We start from the raw sequence: 27,633 nt of genomic DNA on the forward strand, positions 1-27,633 counted from the left end.
TCCTCACATTTTTCTCTTAGTTTGATTTAAGTCTCAGGTTCATGCAAGATTGAAGGGAAAAATCTTAGAAATTTGGCATAAACTGTCCAAAAAGGGTCAGCTTCTGACCTATGGCGGACAATTTAGGTATGATTATGTTTTCTCTTGATAACATACAATATTGCTAGATGGTTTTAACAAGAATTGCATACAAAAACCTTTCTAAAATGTGGAACACAAGGAGGCATGACCTAAAGCTCCCGAGGATTAATGGAAATCAAAAAACTGGCAAGCAATTTATTTAGAATAGAAACCTACAAATTCTGAAGATCTAACAAAACTATAACTTTGATATTCTAGCTTGTAATAGACACAGATGCACAAGGTTCTATAGCAGCCAAAACAATTTAATAACGAATTACGAAAAACCCTACACAATAGTTTCATTAGAAGAAAAGTAAACCTCCAAAATTGGGTGCAAAATGAAATGATAGTGGATGCCATACCTGGCAGAGGCACATAATTATCTGGTCCTTGTGAGTTGTAGTGGGAAGAACCTAGACAACTTGTGTGTTGCAGTTGAAAGATCCTACAGAACTGTTGGAAGGGTCTAGAGAACCTTGGTGCGTGGCAAATAATAAACAACAATGAAGAATTTTTAGAAGAAGACAATCCTCCATTCTACTTTAATGCCTTCTCACCTAAATCTCTGAGCATTTTGCATGAGCGGAAACCATGCAAGAAGCCATTTGGCAATTGCAGCAATTGGAACCTGGATGGCTGCAAGAAAAGCTTAACTAACCACCATTTATTTTTTGTCATCAAATTTGGGGATATCTAACATGGGCACTTTGAGGATCGTGCCTTTTTTGTGCATAGGAACCTTTGCAGGGATTTAGAACTTACTTGAGGAAGAGGTCACGTCTAAAATCGAGCATAGATCAGTAAAAACCAAGCAACTCTTGCTTAGGCACATTGCAAATTGGCATTGTCAGAAGAGTAACGAGGAGATGTGATTAGTAGGAAGTAAAAGGAACTAATAATGAATTAACTAAAACCCTATGCAATAGTTCCACCATGCAATGGTAGGAACTGACAAGTTTTAGTTCTTTACATTTCAAACAAGAAGAAACTCCTTGTTGTTTGGAAAACAATGGTTGTTCAGTGCCAAGAAGTCTCAATTTCCGAGTTCCAACACATATTTATAGATTATACCGAATTTGGGGAATTGAAGACAATCTTACCCTATGAGGGAAATTGAATGAAAAAACAGTTTTTCAAGAGCAGACAATATAGTTTTATGGTGGCAATTACACAAAACTACACCGACGGGGATTTTCTAAACAAACTATTTTCATTGTCATTAATAATAGTACTCAAATCTGAGGAGTTTTTCAATAGACATTTCTCCAAATGAATGTTGTAAGGAAAGAATTTGTACAACTCTATGTTTTATTTTTGTCTAAAGAATGAAGTGTTGGCCGCCATCGGTCACATCACCACATTAGACATTTTCCTGGTAATAATTTTTCATCTTCACTACAGGAAGATTTCATTATCACCTATGTTGGTAGGTGTCAATGATATTCTCAATTCACCATTTTTCTATTTGAGTCACAATGAGACATCGATTGATAAGACTCCTTTCCACTTAAGGGAAAAGTGCACACATTAATCCAAAGACAAATACAAAGACAATGTAATGTGTAGTCCATGTAATAAGTAAAATCTATCATCGAATATTTAATTTCCTTGCCATTCAATTAACGATTTAGATGAAGAAATAGTGATTTGATTCAAGAAAGGGAACCTGGTTATTCTCATCGGTAATTTGTGCACCAGTTCTCCTCTAGCTATCTTGTAGATCTATATTTCTTTGTCTATTTGGCTACTGGAATATAAATATGGGAATAGGAATACTTATTTTCAAATAGAAAATGGGGGTATGTATTCTTGTTCTTGTTTGGTTTTGATGGGGAATTCATGGAGACAAAAAATTATGTTTTCCAAAATAAATAAAATTGGAATAGGAATACATATTTCAATTCCACCTATTGAGGTGGAATAGAAAATGCTCATTTTTGGCCAAAATTGGAATACATATTCCTATTTTATTCCTATTCCAATTTCAATTTGGTGCATACAAACACTAATTTCAAAATTTTAAGAATTTGCATATGCCTATTCCACTTGTATTCCCACTACCAAATAGACCCTTGGTACGTAACTGACCAAATCTTAACATAACAAAATGAAATGAAGTAATAGTTGATCTTAACTAATGAAAGAAATAAAGCTAACCATTAATCAATTTACCTAAAAAAATCTACGTTTCCTTTTACCAAATCGAAATCCATGTGGCAATAAAATAGCCATTTTATTTGGGTTGTGGGGAGATGGGTTGTAACACAAAATGTGTTGAATGCCTAAATTTCCAGTTGAAGTATGGAAAAGTTGTCAGTTTGACTAGAAAATTGTAAATCCTTCCCATTAATTATTTACTAGCCAATTTTTATAACTCCACTTTCAACTCTTATTTTGATATTTATTAGTTGTTATCTCCACTTTTAACTATTGTTTTTCTTTTTCTTTTATTAAAAAAAAATTAATTCTCTCCATATTACCTCATGTTGTCATCTTTATTTATTTAACTTTTGATTATTAAAATTGATTTCGGTATTAGTTTTAAAATTATTTTAATTAATTTTTTATATTAGGTTAGTTTTTTTTTTAAATATTATTTTTTAGTTTCTATAATTTATTTAGTCAATAGAATATATATTTGTTAGAGGTGTTATTTTTTCATATTATTTTTTGTATTTCTCTTATTAATTTTTTATAATAGAATTTTTTATTGGATTTTTTAAAATGATTATTTTTTCATATTTGATAAATTGAATTTAAATAATACTATTTATTAATCTATTTAAAATAATTTTTTTTAGATTAATAATTGAGGGATGAAAAAAAATATTAACAAAGCGAGGACAGTGGAGTCAGTGCCTCAACCCACTAATGTAGCACAACTAATCAAAAACATCAAATTATATTATGTTATTTATGTTAATATTTACTAATAGTCTTATTTATTCACATAATGATAAGATTATATTTGAAATCTCCACTTTAAATTATTTGTGGGAACTTTGTTCAGAATTTTTTTTTGATGAAAAAGTTGTTAGTGGCTAGAAAAGTTGTCAATTGGATGAAAAAGTTGTCATTGTAAATCATTCGCATTAATTATTTATTGGTTAGTTTTTATCTAACTCCACTTTTAACTTTTGTTTTGATATTTATTAGTTGTTAACTCCACTTTTAACTATTGTTTATTTCTTTATTTAAAAAATAGTTACTTGTAATATCCATGTTAGCTCATGTTGTGATCTTTATTTATTGAACTTTTTATTTTTAAAATTGATTTAGATTTTAGTTTTTAAATTATTTAAATTAAAATTTTATATTAGTTTAGTTTTTCTTTAAATATTATTTTTTAGTTTCTATAATTTATTTAGTCAATAGAATATATATTTGTTAGAGACGTTATTTTTTCATATTTCTCTTATTAATTTTTCATAAGAGATCTTTTGATTGGGTTTTTTTTAATGATTTTTTTTTCATATTTAATAAATTGAATTTAAATAAATACCATTTATTAATCTATTTAAAAGATTTTTTTTAGATTAATAATTGAGGGATCAAAAAAATAGATTAACAAAGTGAGGATGTGGGGAGGTAGTGCCTCAAACCACCAATGTAGCACAACTAATAAAAAACATCAAATTATATTATGTTATTTATATTAAAAATTATTAATAATCTAATTTGTTCACATAATGATAAGATTATATTTTAAATCTCAACTTTTAATTATTTGTGCGAACTTTGTTTCCAAATTGATTTTTTTAATGAAAAAGTTGTTAGTTGGACGGAAAAGTTATCAGTTGGATAGAAAAGTTGCTAGTTTGGCCAAAAAATTTTAAATCATTCCTGTTGATTATTTATTGAATTTTTAATTCTTAAAATTGATTTAGATTTTAGGTTTTAAATTATTTTCATTAATTTTCTATATTATTAATTTTTTAAATATCATTTTTTAGTTTTTATAATTTATTTAGTCAATAGATTATATATTTGTTATAGAAGTTGGTGTTTTTCATTTCTTTCTTTGTATTTCTCTTATTAATTTTTCATACTAAATTTTTTAATGTGGTTTTTCAAACGATATTTTTTTAAAAAAAAATTGATACATTGAATTTAAATAAATAATATTTATTAATATATTTAAAAGATTATAGTAAATAATATGTTATTTAAATTAAAAATTATTAATAATCGAATTTATTCACATAAGATTATATTTTAAATCTCTACTTTTAACTATTATTTTTCTTTTCCTATTTATTTAAAAAATAATTACTTGTGATCTCCAAATTAACGCATGTTGTGATCTCTGTTTATTTAACTTTTGATTTTTAACATTGATTTAGGTTTTAATTTTTAAATTATTCAAATTTATTTTTTTATGTTAGTTTAGTTTTTTCTTTAAATATTGATTTTTAGTTTCTATAATTTATTTAATCAATACAATATTTGTTAGAGATGTTGTTATTTTTGCATTTTATTTTTTTGTATTTCTCTTATTAATTTTTCATAATAGATTTTTGGTGAAGTGCTTTTAAATGACTTTTCTTTTTATATTTGATAAATTGAATTTAAATAAATAATATTTACTAATCTATTTAAAATATTTTAGTAAATATTATGTTATTTAAATTGAAAATGATTAATAATCTAATTTGTTCACATAATATTATATTTTAAAAATAATTCTATTATTGAGCACCTATCGACTTATCATTGTAAGCACAAAAGCATGCAATTGGTACTTTAGAAAGTTTGAAAGTTTGATGTCATTCGCTAAACAAATCTTAGCCCTCGAATCTTTGATGTTAATTGAGAGACTTTAGAAATTGATGTTTTGATCTTTGTTTATTTAACTTTTGATTTTTAAAATTGAATTAGGTTTCAACTTTTAAATTATTTAAATTAATTTTTTTATGTTAGTTACATTTTTTCTTTAAATATTGTTTTTTAGTTTCTATAATTTATTTAATCAATAGTATATTTGTTAGAGATGTTATTTTTTCATATTATTTTTTTGTATTTCTCTTATTAATTTTTCATAATAGATTTTTGGTGAAGTTTTTTAAAATGATATTTTTATATATTTGATAAATTGAATTTAAATAAATAATATTTATTAATCTATTTAAAATATTTTAGTAAATATTATGTTACTTAAATTGAAAATTATTAATAATCTAATTTGTTCACATAATATTATATTTTAAAAAATAATTTTATTATCGAGCACCTATCGACTTATCATTGTAAGCACAAAAGCATGCAATTGCCATTTTAAAAAGTCTGAAAGTTGGATGCCATTTGCTAAACAAATCTCATCCCTTGAATCTTTGACGTCAGTTCATAGACTTCTAAAATATTGAAAGTTTGATTCACCAGCAATTGGTGAGGAATCTATAAAGTACTTTCTAAATAATTGGAATTTAGAACACATAGTGAACACAGGATACCAGAATGGAGAGAGCTATGGACATTGTGGATAGTCAGGTAGCATAGTCATTGAACATTTTCTCCCAAATTTTAAATACTTTTCATTTTTTCTTCGTTTATAGGTTTCTTTATTTATTGGATCAAAAGGATACCTCTCCAAAAGAAGCAGACCTTTGAGTATCTCATGTTAGGGACATTGAACTTGGTATAAATTAGGTGATGAGACTATAGATGTTCTCAAATTCTTCAATTTAATTTTGGCCACATTTTACCACTCATATCAGCTTCAATCTTTTTACTTGTTTGATCACTTAAGAATCAATAAGTTGTAATTTTTGTTGTTTTCAAGTAGTCATGATTCCTATTTCAACTCTACGTATTCTACACTTGTATGTAATAGTTTTTTTGGTTGTTGAAAAAACTTGGTGATTATATTTTGAGGGCAGCCTATGTTGGGTTTATATGTAAAGCCCAACCGTCTTCCAATTATTATTTACAATTTATTATTGTTTCCCTCTCTCTCTCTCTCTCTCTCTCTCTCTATCTATCTATATATATATATATATATATACATATATATATATATGTATACATATATGTATATATATATATATATATATATATGTATGTATATGTATATGTATATATATATATGTATATATGTATATATATATGTATATGTATACATACATATATATATATATGTATACATACATATATATACATATATATATATATACATACATATATATACATATACATATATATATACATATATATATATACATACATATATATATATATATGTATGTATACATACATATATATATACATACATATATATATATATATATATATATATATATATATATATATATATATATGTATGTATACATACATATATATAGATATATATATGTATGTATACATACATACATATATATATGTATATATATATATATATGTAGGTATGTATATGTATGTATGTATGTATATATATATATATGTATGTATGTATAAATACATACATACATATATATATGTATGTATGTATGTATACATACATACATATATATATGTATATATATGTATGTATGTATACATACATACATACATACATATATATATGTATGTATGTATGTATGTATGTATGTATACATACATATATATATATGTATGTATGTATGTATACATACATACATACATACATATATATATGTATGTATGTATGTATGTATACATACATATATATATATATATATATATATATATATATATGTATATGTATGTATGTATATGTATATGTATACATACATACATACATATATATATATATATATATGTATGTATGTATATGTATATGTATACATACATACATACATACATACATATATATATACATACATACATACATACATACATACATACATACATACATACATACATACATACATACATACATACATACATATATATATATATATATATATATATATATATATATGGATGTATTGGAGGTTCATTATTATACATCATATTCAAAGAGCTGAAGCTATAGCTGTGATGTAAATTTTGGACATTAACATTAATAAGAGATCTTCCTTGCAATGTGGTCGTAGCAACAATTTATGGTGAATCATGATAAAATCATGTGTTTGTGTTTTTCTTCTTTTAATTGTTATGTTCCTTCTAGTTTGCACTTTCAGTGAGCTTCACAATTTGTATTAGAGCTTGGCATAGACACTGGAATCAATTTTAGTGTTTGAAAATTTGGAGTCATGGAAGATTTGCGAGTGCAAAAATTGTCAGAATAGAGTTTTAGTTTGTGGAAAGTTCAAATGTATTTGTCACTAGTCAAGAAAGACTTGGTAGTAGCAATTGATGGAAAAGAAAAGAAACTAAGTGCAATGAAGGATGAAGATTGGGATAAAATTGATGAGAAAGAAAATGCGGCAATCTTTCTTTCTTTATCATAGAATGTTTGTACACAATGAATCTATGACCAAGGAAGTTTGAGATAAACTTTAGAGTATGTATGAAATGTCCTCAACTCCAAATAAAATATTCATTATCAAGAAACTCTACAAGCTGAAAATGAAGGATGGGACTATGATGTCAAATCATATAAATGATTTGAACACTTTATTATATCAAGCAACTTCAATTGGCATGACACAAGATGATGAATCTAAAGCTATCATCTTGTTGTGTTCCTTACCAGACAACTAGGATCCTTTTGTTACAAAAGTTAGTACTTCTAACTCCATAAAGAGAAAGCTGGTCTATGATGAAGTACTAGCCACTCTACTTAGTAAGGATATGTGGAGAAGCAACAAGGAATCCTCATCCGGTTAAACCTTGATAGTGGTCAGCATCGAAACTAGAGGAAGAATCCAAGATAGGGAAAGAAACAATCATCATAGAAGATCAAAATAAGCTAGGCACTTGAAGTCAAGGGAAAGGAAAGGAGGAGATTGCTGGTTTTTTGGCAAAAGTGGTCACATGAAAAAGGATTGTAGAGTTATAAAAGAGCACAAGAATGAGTGCGGAAAAGTCAAGCAAACACCATCTATGAAAAAGATGATAGTGTATTGAATTTATCTATAACTGAGACTACTTCAGCCTCATGGGTTTTAGATTCTAGGACATCATTTCATGCCTCTCCATCTATGGAATACTTCTCAAGTTATTAAGAAAGTATGTTCGGTGAAGTATACTTGAGTGATAATAAAATATACACAAAATAGTAGGCAAAGGAGATATTTTATTATCTTTGAAAGGAAGTGTTAAATGAATATTAAAAGATGTGCATCATGTTCCAAAACTAAAGAGAAAATTGAATTTTGTAAGTCAGCTATAGCCACAAAGTTTTGTCCCTTCTCTAACTAATTCATAGAAAGTCACAAAAGGGTCCATGTAAGTTGCAAAAGGAGACAAGATTGGGAGTTTATATATTGTTGAGAATATTAGTGAAGTGGGGGCTGCCATGATAGTTGAAGATAGAAATTCAGAATTATGGCATCAAAGGCTCGGTCACATGAGCAACAAGGGCCTTGATGTTATGCATAAAACAAAGAAATTATCATGGCTGAAATTAGTTGACTTATAGTTTTGTCAACATTTTCTGTATGGAAAACATAAGTGGGTCAACTTCTTGAGGACCGGACATGAAAAGAAAGGCACTCATTTGGCACTAGTATATTTCAATGTGTTCGGTCCCACCAAGGCAAGCCCTATTGGAGGAGAAAACTTCTTCCTCACTTTCCTTGATGATTGCACAAGAAAGGTATGGATTTACATATTACATAAGAAATATGATGTTTTTAGCAAGTTAATTTTTTTAAGGCTTTAGTTGAGAATCAAATTGGACACAAAATAAAGTGCTTGCAAATGGATAATGGAGGACTGTTTTCCTCATTGGAGTTTGATTCATTTTGTGTGGATAGTGGTATTCATAGAGTTAAGATTGTTCCATGCACCCTAGAAGAAAATGGAGCAGTGAAAAGGATGAATAGAATAGTCCTTGAGAAAGCTTGTTGTATGCTTTCTAATGTGGTTTAGGCAAGGAGTTTTGGATAGAGGCATGTAATATAGCCATATACTTCAACCAAAGTCCCTCTTCTTGGTTGGATTTCGGCATACTAGAAGAAGAGGGGCTAGGAAAGAAAATCTCATATTCTCACATTTAGGTGTTTGGATGTGAAGCTTATGTACATGTTCCAAAGGAGAAAAGAATGAAGCTTGGTCCAAAATCAGAAAGAGGCATATTTGTGGGCTATTGTGAAGACCAATTCAATTTCAGAATTTGGGATCCAGTTGGGAAGAAAATTATCAGAAGTACAGATGTCATCTTCAATGAGAAGGTATTTCCAGCTCTCAACTTAGAAGAAAAATTTACAAGTGAGTAAGTCCCTTACTCTATTTTTGATAATAACTCTAATGATAACAGAGATTAGAACACTATTTTTTCAAGTACTCTATCTCCCACTTCAGCTTTAGCTCTTACCCCTCTTTTCACTTCATCCACCAGCATGCGAAGTCACTCCAATACTACTGGTGACTAGAGTATTGATGAATTAGATAGTCATAGTCTTTAAACTCCAGTTTCAAATTTCAATCAAAACAGAGATGATAATCCTTTGAGTTGAGTACAAAGAAAATGGAAATCATACTGAGCAAGGCATTCTCCTTGCCGATTTTTTTGGTTCCAAATATTTTAATGATGAGAAAATTCCACTCATGGGTGAGGTGGACTCCATAGAGAAGCCTCACCCATGGTCTTCCCTACACTACACCATGTATGGAGTCAACCTTGGACAAAGACTCCCTCATGGTAGAGCATCCACCACTTCAACAGGTCACATAAAAGTTGTATAGACCGTGGTCAAACAACAATTGATTTTGCCAAAACATGATGTTACATGACATATTAAATCTTCCACTCCCTATAGTGAAGGATATTACACTCACACCATTGGCAACCAAAAAATCACCTATGGATCCCCTACTCCCTCTTACTATTCACAACATATCATCCCTCTGATGAATGTGAGTAGATAACAACATGTAGACAGGGGCACTACACTTGTTACACCCAAAGCTTATGGTTGAAGATCTGGTGAAACTCCCATATAGACTTCTAACTCTGACTAGCATGAAGCATGTGGGTTTGATCTTCATATAGTTGACACAACTTCTATGTGAAATATTTCACCACAGGTCTCTGCTATTCAGCAAGGTAATAGTTTTCCTCACTCACTGTTATTGGCACATGATGAAACTATCAACAATGAACATAACATAGAGGATTACGTGCACAATTCATCTTCCAAGAACAATTCACTTACATAGGGCATTGAGATTCAAAATATTAGTATAAATCACACTAATGCAAAGAAGAATCATTTCACATCTTCTAAAGGAAGTGATTATGAATCATTAAGAAATACTTCTCATGACATTGACAAGGGACATGCTAAGGACAATTTACAAAGTGGGGATAATATTCAAGGGCTAAGAAAATTTACTGGATAGAGAAGGCTTCCTACTTGATTCTCTAATTATGAACTCTTGTATTCCAAAGAAGCAGAGCTAGAACTATTTCTTTCAGACCAAGTTGAAACAACAAGCTTTAAAGAAGCTTGCAAAGCATTAAATTCACACGAATGTGAGGCAATGATGCAAGAAGAGATGGATTCTCTATTGCAAAATAAAACTTGGGATTTTATTCCTTTGCCACCAAATCAGAAAGCACTAAAATATTTATAGATTTATTAGTTGAAAGATGAAGGCAAAGATCAGAAATGTTACAAAGCCAGGCTAGTTTTTAAATGTTTTGATCAGCAAAAGGGCATAGATTTCAATGAAATCTTCTCACCCATGGTCAAGATGACTATAATCTGGGCTATTCTTGGTTTAGTTGCTACTCATGATCTTGAACTTCAACAGTTCAATTTCAAAACAAAATTTCTCCATGGTGATCTAAATCAAGAAATCTGCATGATATAGCCCAAGGGATTCATTAAACATGGTAAAGAAAACCTATATTATAGATTGAAGAAGAGCTTGTATGGTCTTAAGCAAGCTTTGAGGTGGTGGTACCTCAAGTTCAATAGATTCATGTCTAAAAATAACTTCATTCGGTGTGAATCTGATCCATGTATTTGCTACAAGTTACCCAATGGTTCATTTGTTCTTTTATTCCTCTATGTTGATGACATGCTTGTTATAGGTTCATCTATGAAGCTAATTTCAGAATTGAAAGAAAAGTTGTCACAAATGTTTGCTATGAAGGACTTAGAAGAAGCAAAAAAGATACTTGGCATGGACATTATCCATGATAGACACAAGAGGGAAAAAAAAATTTCTTCAAGAACAATATGTTCTCAAGGTATTAGAATGATTTGGCATGGGGGATGCCAAACTAGTCAAGACTCCTTTTGCTAATCATTTCTGATTATCTTCAACCATGTGTCTTGATATACAAGATGAAAAAATCTACATGAAGAACATCACATATTCTTTAGCAATGAGTAGTCTTATGTATGCAATGGTTTGCACTCATTCAGATATCGCCCAAGTAGTGGGGGTTCTTAGTAGATTTATGAGTAATCTAGGTAAACAACATAGGGATGCAATTAACTGGATCTTAAGGTATCTTAAGGCACTCCTAATTTTGTATTGTGCTTTGGTAGAAAAGATATTTCAATCAAAAGTTATATTGATTAAGATATTGCTGGAAATTTAGATTTTAGAAGATCTACTATTGGTTATGTTTTTACTTTTGCTAGAGCAGTGATTAGTTGGACATCAAAGTTGCAACAAGTGGTCTCACTTTCTACTACTAAGGCTAAATACATTTCTCTCACTAAAGGAGCAAAAGATTTGATTTGGTTTCAACATCTATTTGGTGATTTTGATTGTCTTCAACAAGAATCAGTCTCGTATTGTCATAGTAAAAGTGCCATTGACTTAGCTAAAAATGTAGTGTTTCATAGTAGGACTAAGCATATTGAAGTATGTTATCATTTCATTTGAAGTAAGCTTGAGGAGGGAAAACTTTAGGGCTTGAAGATTAATGGCAAGGAGAATCTAGTGGATGCACTTACAAAGGTTGTTCCACTAGAGAAGTTTGAGTTCTTTCGAGCTTCTATCGGCATTGTAAAAAAATAACAACAGAGGAATTTAGGCCTGGGACTCATACATTACAATATTTGGACTTCAAGTGGGGGTTTGTTAGGTCTATATGTGAAGCACAACATTCTTCCAGTTATTATTGAAAATTTATTATTGTTTCCCTCCAATTGATTGTCTCTTCATTTCTTTAGAGACTCTCTCTCTCTCTCTCTCTCTCTCTATATATATATATATATATATATATATATATATATGTATGTATGTATGTATGTATGTATGTATGTATGTATGTATGTATGTATGTATGTATGTATGTATGTATGTATTGGAGGTTCATTATTATACATTGTATTTGAAGAGCTGAAGCTACAGTTGTGATATAAATTTTAAACTTTAACATTAATAAGAGATCTTCCTTGTAATGTGGATGTAGCCACAATTTGTGGTGAACCACAATAAAATCATGTGTTTGTACTTTTCTTCTTTTTTATTGTTTTTCCCCCTCTAGTTCACACTTTCAGCAAACTTCATAGCCTGTGGAGCTGAACAAGGAATATGGAGATGATAATTAGGCTAATCAATCTATGGTCATAAGTAATAGTAGTACTAAATTTCTAATTGAGGTGAGACTGGCATTGATGTTGGTAGGAGGAGGTTTTAGCCTGAGGTGTAAATAAGGAAGTAAGGGTTATTTTCTTGGCAATAAATGCCCTGACTTTAGTTTCTTCATTGTTTCTTCTAATGATCATGGCCACTATCTTGCATGGATCTAGAAAGGTGGAGTATTTCATTATCATCACTTTATTGGGTCCAGTAGTTATCTTCTTTCTTTTAACCTTCTTTGTGGTAGAATATATAGCATTGTTTTCCAACCATTAGTATATCCTGCTATGTTTTCATGCTACTACTACACTTACATATTATCAATCCTTCTTTTATATTATTATTATTGCTAGAAATCATACTTTACTATGCAATAGGTATGTTGTAGATGTATAGAAAGTCAACTAAGTATTTGTCCCATTTTCAATCTCTTTACCACTATATCTCACCTTATATATCTCTCCCTCTCATTCTCTCTATATATCCATATTTACAAGGACACATGTTGGTAATTTATGTGGTACATTGGAAGTATAATATTCTTAAGGCTAGGATATTTCTTCCCAACATAAAGTGCAACCAAGATGTTGGAGAGTATTGACCTTTACTCTTAGCAAGGCTAGGGAGATTCCTTCAGACATAAGTGTTGAGCTTGTAGTAAGATAGATATTTTACTTTTTAAAGCTTTACCTATTGTTATGCCTCTAAGATAAAAACTTAGGCTTTACCTTGGTACGATTGTTGTGATTTCTCTAGCATCAGTTATCCTTTGTGTTAGAGAGATATTGGACTTATCCTCTTTGTAAAGATTACACCTAAAGTCTCAGAGATGGAGACTATTGGGCCTCTACTATTTTATAATTAGGGCTTTTTCTCTTGGAATTAATGAAATCTCTGCATTTAAGACTAAAATTTTACAACATGCAATTCTATGGTAAATCCTAATCCTATTAGTTGTTATGTGAAACATTCTAATTGAATAATGTTAGGATGATATCATTATAATCTTTAACAGTCCTATCATTTGTGTTTTTGATAATTAGACCATTACTCTTACAAAGATTGGATTCTTTAGACTTAGTATATGTAATGCTTATGCATAGAAGAGTTGTCTCTTTTACTCACCATAAGAGATACCATCCATAGATCATGAATCTATTAGTAGTGTTATTTGAATGATGGGAGGGATGTGGATATTGTAATAAATTCAAGCATGTGTTTTGATTCTTTTAGGACCAGGCCTCATGATGTTCCTAGAAAATCTCAAAAATAATATATATTCAATTTTAATTAAATTATTCTTTTTTTTGAGAATTTAAAAATATTACATACATTAACTATATAAATTAAATAACTCAAGGAATTGTATTTGAAAAAAAAAATATTGATGTAGTTTATAATATTGTGTGTACATGGATCTAGGAAATTGTTTTTATTTTTTAATGTGTACATCATTCTCATATGTACATTATCTAATTAAATAGGAAGAAATTCAAACTATGATATGTCAAATTAAATTTGACATAAGATTATTAAACTTGTTATGTCTAGATATGTGGTTCCCTTCCCTTTCGAGACATAGCACATCAGAAATGGAAAAATGAAATCTAAAACATTTTATGTTTATCATCTTTCTATATTTCATTTACCGTATTCCAGTTTTATCTGTAGATGAATCAATTCCTATTATTGATACTTGTGTTAAGGCATCTAATGTATTCAATGATAATTTTTTTCTTTGTCTATCGTTTATTGTATTCTATCTTGAAAACTGTTTCACACATGCCACTACACTAGCAAGAATAACAAGTATTGTTTTTCATAATTTTGACATGTTTGGATAATTTGAATGCAAGTTTGTAACACAAAATACCCTCCAACCATCCTTCATTGGTAGTGATCCATCACACCTAAAATAAATAGTATCACAAAATGGATGCAACTCTATTTTAAAAGCTTCAAAATCAAATAATGTTATCTTTTCTTCTTCCTGACATGATGAATATTGCAAGTGTTAAAAGAAAATTTCAAGCCAACACCTTGAATTTTCTTCTCTAGTGTGAATGTCCCATGAATAAAAACAAGAGCTAAACAATTTCACATAATAAAAAATAAAGCAAGATCAACAAATGTTACATTTAGTCAACTAACAAGTATTTGAACATACTCCCTTGTAGGCTATAAATACTGATATAAAGTTTGCATATTAAACATGTCTCTAGGATAACTGTTGATTGTAAACACTATTCAAGTATGTGAAGAGTTCATAATAAAACTTTTGCTATGTAGGATTTCACTATAAATGATTGTATTCATTTTATATACAATTTCTTATTATTTACAATTCACTTGATAAGTGGAATTGTGTATTGATATTCAAAATCAAGATGTGTTGGGTGATAAATAAGGCAATTACGGAGGTCTTTATAGTTCAAGGAAGTTAGGCATGGATGGGTAAATATCTTGTGAGAGGTGGTCTTTTCGTTATCCCTTAAACTAAGAATGGTTTATTATTGTCATTGACTGAATTCAACCCTCCTAATCTTCTCCACAATTGTTCACCATTGATTTCATAAATTAGCTTATCAATAGGTGGGGTGGAGGGGGAGAATTGATTTTTTTGACATACACTTATGTAGGATAAAAGGTCTAGTTAGATCATTGAAAATGAAGTTATTTGTGTAATTAAAGTCCTAATATAGGAGTGATAGCTTCAAAATAACAATGCTTTGAAACAAAAACTCTGAATCACCACCAACAAGCTAGTTTTGTGTTTAAAATAAAAGAAACATAAGAGAACTTTGGAGAGGATTAGATATTTTCAGTTTTTTGTATTTTACTATTAATGTATATATTTAAATATGTTTAGGTAATACTAATTAAATATGATATGTATATATTATAATTTTACATAAAATATAATATATAAAAATAATATAATTTATATATATTAAATTCTATAACACTCTTAATGTGTATAATATAATTTTTATAATTATCTTATAAAAACTATTATAATAATAAATTTAAATAATTTTTAGATATTACAAACTTCTTATGCACATTACCATACAGAGTGCACGTCTTCCACTCTAATTTGTTGGATGTCCTCTAGATAGAAATTCTAAGTCAATGCCATGTAATTCCTCCTGATAGTGAAGAAGAGCTTGGATGGACATTGAAAATTTTAGATATGAGCAAGATTCTTTCTTATGGTTTACTTTCATTTCAAATGACTGACAATATGAGTTTCCAAATACCTATAGAAGTGCATCTACTCAACATTGGAAACATCCTCATAGTGTCTGTCAACATGGGAAATCCCAAACAACTTTGTCAAATTATAATTCAAGGTAGAAATTTGTGGATTATTTGTTTGCTAATTAGCTAACATACATATACACAAAATTTGGAAGCATACTACGAAAAATTCTTGAGAAATGTGGATTTATAGAATGCAAAGACATCACTTGTGCATATAATGTCATCCTTGAGGATGCAAATGCATAAAACAAACTATCTAGTCCTTGTTTTTGAAATAAAAGCAACTAAAACAAGGGGGCTAGCCCATTACAAACAAGTTGGATGACTACCAGCATATAACCATCAAAACATACTAACCCCTAATGCTTTTTAAAACAAAAAAAGAGAGTTTATACTATAAATATTATAGTCACTACAGGTTATAAACAAAATGACTATTAACAAGCAACTAAAGTTTTTACTATAATTATAAAAGTAACTGCAAGCTTTAAACAAAATGTTTGTTAACAAATTGAATTCACTTATAAAAAATAAAGGCGTGACAGCCTTAAAATCAAATTTTTTTATAAACTAGTAGATTAACAACATGCAAAAATAAAAGAAGGGGGAGCCATTAAGATTTCTTGACCTCCTTCCTGCCCAGAAGGACATTCTCCCTGTCTTCTGCCAGGAAGTCAAAAAGTAGCTTGGAATCCTCCTTGGGCAGGTCCTCTTCAGTGTCCTTCAATAGGCACATAGTAGTAGCCACCACATGAATGACTTTAACCATCAACTTGGTTAACAACCCCATTCTTTCCTCTAGTGCCTAGATTCTCTTTTGCAGCTCATTACCAACCTTATCTGAATCACCTAGATGTCCATCCCTACTAGCCTGAGTATCTAGCACATCAAGGGGGTTAATGGCCTTTTTAGAAGATCACCTAGCATTTAGTGGAGCTAAGAAAAGAGTCTAGGGTTGATAAAATTGAACTAATATTGCATAGCTCATTCTTTGAACTCTATTTATTTTTCTATTCAACAAAATAGGAAGAGTTTGTATAGTTAAAAAATCATTCTATGTATTCTATATGTATTTTGTTATATCTGTTACGATATATTTTTCTAAAATTTCCTGTGAACACTGCCTATTTTTCTCAGTTTGCATTATTTTTGTGCAGGATCTTTAAGTGAGTCACTTAGCATAGGTTGAGTGAGTTTTATTATTTCATTATTTGGATTTTGGAATATGTATCCAGCTGGATCATTTTTTCTATTGTGTAGATAATATGTAATAAGCACCTTAAAAATGATCTATCTGAATATATAAAGAGATACATGTTTAGAAAGAAATATAAAGACATACGTGTTTAGAAGGAAAGGAAAAGAACATTTACATATGTACCTCTTCTCACCCTAGAAGAAAATCACAGAGCAAGGGCATGGCATGACAATGAAATCATAGAGCAAGGACACAAAACACCAATGAAATCATAGAGCAAGGGCACAACGCGACAATGAAATCATAGAGAAAGGGCACGACAAGACAATAAAATTGTAGAACAAGGGAACGACATCAAAATGCAACGATCACTAGGGCACAACAACCAAATACACTGATCACAAGGGCCATGACAATGTTCATAGCACTACACCTCTTTCACACGTAGCTCACTCCACCTCTTCTGTGCACAACTCTCCACAATCAAAATCTAATGGAAAATGATTATTATGTTTTCTTTTCTTTTTTATGCTCACGAGGGTGTCATAAATACAATGCCAACATCAATATTGCAATGGCGTTGGGGACAATTGCAAATAAAAATAAAAATCACCACAAATTACATCGCTATCACAAATTGCCATCGCAATTTGACTCGAAATGTTGTAGTGGAATTTGTATCAAGGACCATGTAGGCCATCTTCAAGTAGTCAAAGTCAGCCCAATCCACCATAAACAAATAACATGGCTGAGGCCCACACACTTTTAGATAGATTGGATTTGGCAAAAAAAGTCGGTGTTTCAAAGGTGCATATAGAAGGGGACTCTTTGATAATAATTAATGCTTGCATTTCTTGATCTACCATAAATTGGAGAATTTCGTTTGTCATGAATCAGATTTGGCATCTTCTAGATTTGTTTGAAGGATGTGTAGTTTCACATATCCTACACAAAGGGAACAAATTGGTAGATAATTTCGCCAATATTGGTTGTGATGGCTTTTATGTGGTGTTTGTAAAACTAGGCACCTTAGTTAAAATGTCTCCAGCCATAAATGAAATACCATTGAAGGAAATGGTAAAAGCTTCTAAATACCCTGATCTACCTTCTAAAGATTTATATACATCTTGTACTTGATCAAGGACATATGATTTTCTTCATTGGTTCTTTCTCTACTGAACTCTTAAACCAGTTATTTTAAATAAATATAAGTGGTGACTTGTAACATTTACGTAAAATAAAATAAAATATCTAAGCTACTTAACCTATAATTTAATTGTGTTATTTATAGCCCTTTTGACAAAGCAATATGACGACTTCCATATAAGTGATTCATAAATGTTAGTTTGTATATTGAATGATATACAATAGAGTTATACTTTGAAATATTTACGGGCCCATTTGGCTGTGGGAATATAAAAATGGGAATAGAAATATCTATTCTCGAATACTTATTCTTGAATAGAAAATGGGGTTACGTATTCCTATTCTTGTTTGGTTCACCGAGAATTTGATGCTGAATATAAAGACTCAAAAATTTATGTTTTCTAAAATAAAAAAATTTAGAATAGGAATACGTATTCCTATTCCACATATTTAGGTGGAATAGAAAATCCTCATTTTTGGGGCAAAATTGAAATACATATTCCAATTTTATTCCTATTCCAATTCAGATTTGGTACATCCAAACAGTGAATTCAAAATTTTGAGAATATACATATACCTATTCCACTTGTATTCCCATCGCCAAACAGACGTATAGTTCCTTTGTTGGCGCTTTGAAAATAAAATGCTTCTAAAAACGCTATACCAGGCCATAACAAAACCTGGTAGAAAAAGGTAAAACGACGCTTTAGTAAGAGTAGTGCGAATGCTATGGTATGAGCACCACTGAGGAACACCATATCTACATATGGTTGGGGATCACTATCAGATATGCTGTAGCAAAGAACGTCAAAACAGAGCATAGCAGAGCTACCCATTGGGTGATGCGGATGAAACAACCAATTCTCCTAGATGCGTGAGACACAGTTGCCAAAATCATGGCAACTCATAGTGACGCCAGAAAGGCAAGGGTGTCTGCAACCAAGAATATGTTGAAATCAATGCTATCGCTCAAAACAGCCCTTCCAAGCTCGTTCACACCTCCATGCAGGCAGTCGGTACATAACACCACTGTCACCTGAATAACAGATTTGCCATCACTTGACACTGGAGTTCGGTCTGATAGGCGGTGTTGTGCAGTCAATTGCTCAACCTCTTGGACTTCCTCATTTAAAATCTCAGTCTGCCGTCAAATGAAAAACATGAAAAATAACTTTTAGATATCGGCTGAATAAACTAACACAAAGTATTCTGGATGGCTGTAAAAACAATTACTACTGCTTGAAAGCCGAAAATATACAAGTCTCTCAGTTGAAGTGATCCTATATGGGAAAAAACACAAAACGGATGTCGGCTTACATGGTCCTATATGGGAAAAAACACAAAACGGATGTCGGCTTACATGGTCCTATATGGTCCTATATGTATATAAATTAAGTTATAATTTAAATAAAATAAAATAAAATTTATTTTTTATTTATATTTAATTTATCGAATGTGAATAAAATGATCTTTATATTTTTTTACAAAAAATTATTATTAAAATAATATTGTAACAGAGACTAAAATAATTATAAAAACTGAAAGCTAAACTAATTTAAAATGATAAAAACTAATCTAATTAAAATTTTCAACTAAAATAAATTTAAATGCTAAAAACTATATAAATTTATTGGAAAAATTTGCAAATAAGTGAACTTTAGTAGAGCAGAAAGCGACACGTGTGAACCTAAAATGTTATACAAAGTAATACATTCAACCTCATCCACATAAGGAAAACGAATCGAATTTGGTGAGATTGCTAAGTCAAATATTTTCTGGTCGAGAAAGTGTTGTTAAGCTTTTTGATTTTCAGATTCTTAGTACATCACTTATACAAGATATACGTATATTCATCTTAAAAGGTCAAGCAATAAAAGTTGTAATGATAATAGCATTACCATTACTTTTCTATTTTTTGAATATTCAATTAATTGAAAGAAACAAATCATCAAAATATAATTTGATGAAGATATTTCCAGTTCTGGCTGTACAACATTTTGGAGCTAGAGCTAGAAAGGAAAATTTGTTGCTCGTTCTGCATTGTTTTATTTTTTCACGAAAAGTTCGGAGGAGATATCAATGTTGCTTGCTTAATCCAAAAGTGCAAAGGAGGTGCAAGGGATAGGCCGATAGGTCTTTGACATAAAAGTATAAATAAAAATTTAAATAATAAGGGAAAGTACTTATAAAAGTTATGGGACACACATAGAAGAGGAAATTCTATAATTGATAAGAAGTTAACAAAATCATTGAAGAAAATGAATAATTCTACAATACATAGAAAGTGGGTGTACAAGTGACTTCACTTGCTTGGACCCACATGCTTGGACTTTTTGAGATCATTTGCATTATTTATGAGATCTATTCTATCCTTGCATTTTTATTAGCTATGAGCACCATGTAGAAATTTTTGTTACATGGTGAAAATTTAAAAAACCCTGAAACAAAGAGCTTTAGAATTTGATCTATAAAACATTCATATAGAAGAAAAGGGCTTCATAAAAGGTGCACAAAAAACCTTGAGATAAATGGATCCTTAATGAGGTTAAAGGTCTTAATGAAAAGATTAATAAGATGGAGGAAAATATGGATAATGTTGTCAAAAATGCTAAATTGAAGAAGTTTAAATGCTTTTAAATAATATTGTATGGAAACACTTATAATGGTTTATAACAAATTCCTTATGCAAGTAGGTCCATACATAAGTGATGTCGTATAATAGTTGTAAGAAAATTTGTTAGACTATTTCTGAGGATGGATGTGAGGTTTTTCAATATGATTTTATTATATATTTTTTATGACACAATAATGGTATCCATCCTTACAAATTCCTATAAATCATAACTTTGAGCTAAATTTCCTCATTCGGTCTTGTTTAGTTTCTAGGGTAAAAACATGTTTGACATCAAATTTCTACATGGGTCTATAAATAAATGTATTTCTCTTGTCTTATTCATTGGATTAGTAATATATTTTCCTCTCTTTCTATGGTGGATTGCTTTTCCAAAAGGGGTTCTCTATGTTCATCTAGTGTGTTATGTGCAATGACTTTCTAGTTCTTGTTCGAATCCACAACCATTTTATTAAGGGTTAATATTTGGTTTTAGTTTTTTTTTAAATAATTAGTTTAAGTTCTTATTACAAGTAATCTTCACCTTGTTTTACAAGAGTTATGAAAACTTTTAGGTTTTTAGTTATATGGTGACCAACAATACACATTTTCGCAAACTGGATTCTATGAGCTAATATTTAAAGGTATTCATTAGAATTCATTTTTCACATTCATGATTCACATCTTCTTCCATTTTAGAACATAATTGTGAAAATTTTGAATTCAATGTAGTAGTGTACCAATATAAGTAAGAAATTTACATATTGTATTTTGTGTACCTTATACATTATACTTGAGCTCTATAAGTATTTTATAGAATTTTTCATTGTGAAAATTTATTTGAGTTTGGTGTATTGGAAATTTACATGCCTCATTTTGTGGACCTTATGTATTGCACTTGAGTTCTTAAAAAAAAAAAAAGGATTTAACATTGTAGGCATTTTATTCTTGTGATAAATGAAACCTTTCTAGATATTTATAGATATAGTAATGAATAGTACACACTTTCCAAAATTTAGTGATATGCACTAATATTTAAAAGCATTCATTAGAATTTAATTTTGAACATATAGGATTCACATCTTCCTGTTTTGTACAATATTAGGATAGTTCACTAAAAGGTTAAACATTTGAATTTTGTGTACCAAAATAAGTAAAAAATCTATATACCTTATTTAGTAGACCTTTTGCATTGTAGATGAGCTCTATCAAATATTTTTCAAGATTTGATATTGTAATTTTTTTTTGTTCTTATGATATATAAAAAGTCTTTTTAGATATTTATAAATATAATAATCAATAATATTATATATTTTCCAAATATTTTTAAAGATTTTATATTCTAACTTTTTTTGTTCTTGTGATATATAAAAAGTCTTTTTACATATTTATAAATATAATAATCAATAATATATATTTTAAAAAATATGATGCTATGTGCTAATGCCAAAATACATTTGAATTAGAATTTATTTTGCACTTCCATGATAGATCCCATGTTCTTGAAAATTATTAAAAAATTAACTTATATTCAAAACATTAATTCTTGGTGTAGTGAAACAAGTAAAAAATCTACATACCTCATTATGTAGACAATATGTATTTAAGTTCTTTCATAAATATTTTTGGGCTTACATTACTAATTTTTCGTTCTTGTGATATAATGAGAAAGGAAAAATGAATATAGTCATTACTCAAATATTATAAAAAAAATAAACTTAAAAATATATTGCAATAGACAACATGCTAATTATTGTATACATATAAAATTATATCTATATTCAAAAGATGAATCAATACATGTGAACTTTTCCTAATTTCCATGAACTTTGAGAGAATGAAATGGACATTAGAAAGCTTATTTTTTAACCAAAATAATAATTAAATCTTGATTTTTAAAATGAAAATCCATCTTCATTAATTAAAAAAAATATAACATAATCCATTGTATTTGCTCCCCTAGAATAAGATTTAATTTCCCATTGCTAAACATCATTTATTTCTTTCCCATATCCAAAACTAGTTGAATAACATCTACTACAAATAGATATTTGTCACTATGGTAAAAGAGCTCAATGTTATCTATATATTTTTTTCCATTTGTTGGTTAGTTGAAAGAGGTAAAATTTCTAAAGTGGTGTTCATGGCATCTAAAAGTTGATTCACGTAGCTCAAAATGTTGCATGATTGCCTTGTGCATGGAAATTTTACACATAGCTCATACTTCCACTATTTCTTTCCACCCTCATACATTTCTACTTCATACTCCCACATACAATTTATGTATGCCATTCATTTTCATCTTGTATTATTAGGGTTTTTCTGACATGGTAGAGAAACAATGGCAATAGAAGAGGGATGGAAGCACAATATGGATACACACCTTATGAAACTAGAAGATGTGGGGAAGATTGGAGCTCAGAAGTTAAAGACGCCCCCAAGGTAGCATCAAGAAAACATCCTTCATTAATGTGGAAAAATAGGATTAAACAAGTATCGAGCTCTCACAATGGTTGTTGCAGGTACTGCTATTGTTGGTGCTATAGGATGAGTCTCTCTTTTAGTTCTCAAGAAGCTTGTGAAGCCTCCTTCTAAAGTTATTAAATTCACTATTGGTGTTTCTGATTCTCGGTGAGCTTAAGGATCTCTGTCCAATGAGTGGTGAGAATCCATGAATGCTTAGTTGTGGCTTGATTTCATGTGTTATTTATGGTTCCAATGAGACTTCACACACTTTTGAAATATTTTGAAAGAACTTATCTTGATAAGGTTGTGGAAGATTTTGAACGACAATGATAGATGAAAAAAAATATAGTTTGAATTATTTTCTTGATATATATATATATATATATATATATATATATATATATATATAGACAAACGAGGGAGATATAGGTAATATATGAACTAATAAACAAGTATTTTGTGGATTTTTGTGAAAATTTGGATCCTTGATCTTCTTCTCCTTCTTTGTCTTTTTCTTTTTCCTACTTGATGTCTATCTCTTTGACCTCTTCTTGCAAATACAAAATTCATAGGTTTCTTATCTTTAGATACACTAAGATCATTAATTTTAATGTTGTCATCATATCTTGGAATAGAATGTATTTTATTCATACCAACTGAAATTGACACCACCAATTTGGTAAGAGCTACTCATATTGGTTGTGTTTCATTGGGTACTCGATTCAGAGTCAATTTCTTGTTGGGGATGGGTCAAAGTTGTATGTTGGTAGATTGAGATTTCATAGAGTTGTAATAAATCTGTGCATTCTTGGGTTCTTGTGGTTCTTTTGGGGCTTCTACACCCACATATATCACAAATCAAAACATCCCTCATTACTTGCATGTAACAGTTGATGTAAACAAAAACCTAAAAGGGAATAAATAGGGTATGCGAGTGTTCCAAAAATAAAAAACCAAAACTTATCTAAAATTTTCCATGCTTCTAGCAATCATACATATTAGTAGTTTCCCAAATACTTTGATAGATGGTGAACCTTTCTACATCTAGTGAGTCCATCTCTTTCAATTAGGTTAATGATAAAAGCTTCTCAAGAAGAGTCTTCAATGTCCTAAACTCTACCAATTTCAAGATATATCCATGTAAAGATCCCATACCCTAAGATCATCTCTTTAACCATTTCACATCAAGTAATGAGGAGAAGTCTAATCTTTTTGCAAGAGTTGGGTACAAGCTTCTCAAGATATTTATTCTTGAACATGCAATTATCAATATAAATGAATGTTTTCTTAATTTCAAACGTGTCTCATTATTCATCCTAATTTTTTATCATGCTCTGGAATGGTATAAATGTAAAATAGTTCCCTCCTCATAAATATAGTGAGGTAACAACTATAATTGCCATTGTTGTTTTTCTGCAAGCCACCAAACTCCTACAAAACAACTACTACCTGTACATTTGTTTCATTCTCCCATTCAAGAAGTCAAATTACATGATCCACTTGATTATCTATCCCAATTGTTTATGAAATTCATATATTAGTTTTTTATTCCATGCAAATCAATGACTAAATAAGATAAATAAACTAAGGTAGTAGAAGAAAGTGATGAGAATTTGATAGACCTACATTTATGGTAAAGAAAAGAAGCGTTCGAAGAGAGAGGCACTAATTTCTAGGCTAGGGGCATAGTGGTTGATTTGGGGGATGAAATTTGATAATGGACTTATGAATCATAAGAAGAACAATTTGAGAAAAAAATTTGTTGGACGATATAGTGACACATGATGGAAACATGCACACCATGGTATGGTGGCTGAAAGTAATGTGTTCCAACAAGATTGTCTATGTTGTGTTCAACCCAACCATCCCAGATGCTATAAATGCAAGGGATAAAAGAAGAGTAAAACTACAAACACGAGGACCAAAAGAAGAATAAAAAAAAATTCATTAGAAATTATAATCAATATTTGATGGTATTGAAAACTAGAAGCATTTAAATTATACAATTTAATGAAAAAAGTACATACCAAAAAGATTGTTAAGGAGATTGACAATAAAGCATATGTGTTTGAAAATAGAGTAAGAGGATTTGACACCTAAACAAAAGTAATGGACATGTGGACTAACATAGGAAAGTAATAGGAGCTAAGATACAGATGTACAAAGACACTCATTTGATCAAACATGAACATTGTGACATAACTATAATGTGACTAAAGTCTTCCTACCAAGAGTAAAGCACTATTGTGGTGCATTATTTTGACCTAGGAAAGAAGGAATTGATTAGCTATAATGGAGTTCTATTACACTGGAGTAATTTCTCCACTCAACTTCTGAAATAAATTGATTTGAAATTTAGCACATTTCCTAAAAATTTTGTTTCATTGTACTCCATGTTCCTTCATTTGATTTCCATATCTTCTTCAATCTTTTGTCCACATTTTATGGATTCTATTATTCTTTCCACAAAGAGTCATAAATACATCTATTTAATAATAAAAATAATAATAACATGAAAAATACAAAACAAACTATATCTTTCTTCCTTATGTACCTATATTATCTTCCCAAGATAAAAATGTAAATCGCAATATACAAACCACCAACATGACAACTATGCTTTTGACATAAATCCAAAAGTAATTCTATGTTTAATAATATGTTTAATGGAAACTACAAAATGAAAAAAAATAAACAAAGAGCCTTACCATGAGAGATGTAATTGGGCATGACAGAAATAAAAAATAAAAAATTGTAATGTTCACTCCATAGGAGAAGCCTATTGGCTTAATTAGGTAACAACATTGTTATCCATAAAAAAATCCTTGTTTTAGAGCAACCACCAAGTTAAGGAAAAAAGAAATTACATCTATATTTGTAGTTGTTGATTTTTGGTAGCTTCAGTTCAATAAACTATGAGACTAAATAATCATATTGATCTATGAGATATTATATAATTAGATACTCAATTTTAATTATAATAATTAGATAATAATGGATAGACATGTCTAATTAGGAGTCATGTATTTATATTTCTCTTTCTTAATATAAATAAGACTAATATTGCTTCCATTGGAAAATATGTAGCAAATAGGCAATGGCATTACACTTGCAACAATCTTGAGAACACTCACAATAGTAATAGCTTCAAAGATTTATCAGAACTCCACAAGGAAAGAGGAAAGAAGATATTGTAGACATGGAACAACCAGAGAAATCTTAACATATGTACCATGTTGACTAAACTAGACTATAAATCCAAAAAATAATTGGCTCTTAATGATCCCCTCAAAATTCTATAGATCCAAGCCACAATGATAGATGAAGAAGAGGGATGGAAGCTAGTCCAGAAATACAAACCATTTAAGATGTATAAAATCATATAACCTATTTCCCCCTTAGCTACAAGTGTGAATTCAACCTAAGTTGATTTAGCAAAAAGAAGAAACGAATATAGGGTTAAAGCCTATAATATAGCCAAACCCTTAAAAAACCTCTCACTCAAGTATCTACCCTCATAGAGAAATCCAAAAGGGGAATTTAATAACAATCAAGAAGCCAAATGAAGTATAACAAGAAATTCAAGCATGCCCGTAGTGTAGATGGGTGACACTAAACATGGATTATCTAACCCTAATAACAATGGTGAAAATAAAACTTAAAAAATACCATCAAGAAAGTGACTAGGAAAATATTGTAATTATCAACAATAGCTATTCTAAAGAATGTTGTTATAATTACAAAAGCCTTGGTCTCTTTTCCCACTACAATGACCCAAGTAAGTAAGATCCCAAATATTGCCAATTGGCTTCATGAAGCACTAGGCCCATACATAAGTATTACCTCTTTCTCTCTCAGTGATAAAATTATTTACTTAAATTGTCAAATCAAAGATATTAGAGATATTCCAGAAGAAAATTTCATTTAGCACTTTGCAACTTATGCCTAACCAAGCTGGTGTTGGTTCTGGGATTTAATAGTGGTGAACCTATTAGGCTCTAACCCTAGAACCCTTTGTTTGTTCTTGGTTCTTAATTGTTGGAAATATAATAAAAGGCTAGGTTATTGAGAGGGGAGGGGTGAATCAGTAACTAATAAATTTTTAACTTGATTAGCAATTAATCCTTTATGTGAATTCTAATCTAACTGCATGCAT

The sequence above is a fragment of the Cupressus sempervirens genome, chromosome 5, assembly GCF_028749045.1.
Source record: "Cupressus sempervirens isolate cs-2001-9-10 chromosome 5, ASM2874904v1, whole genome shotgun sequence".
Lineage (NCBI taxonomy): Eukaryota > Viridiplantae > Streptophyta > Pinopsida > Cupressales > Cupressaceae > Cupressus > Cupressus sempervirens.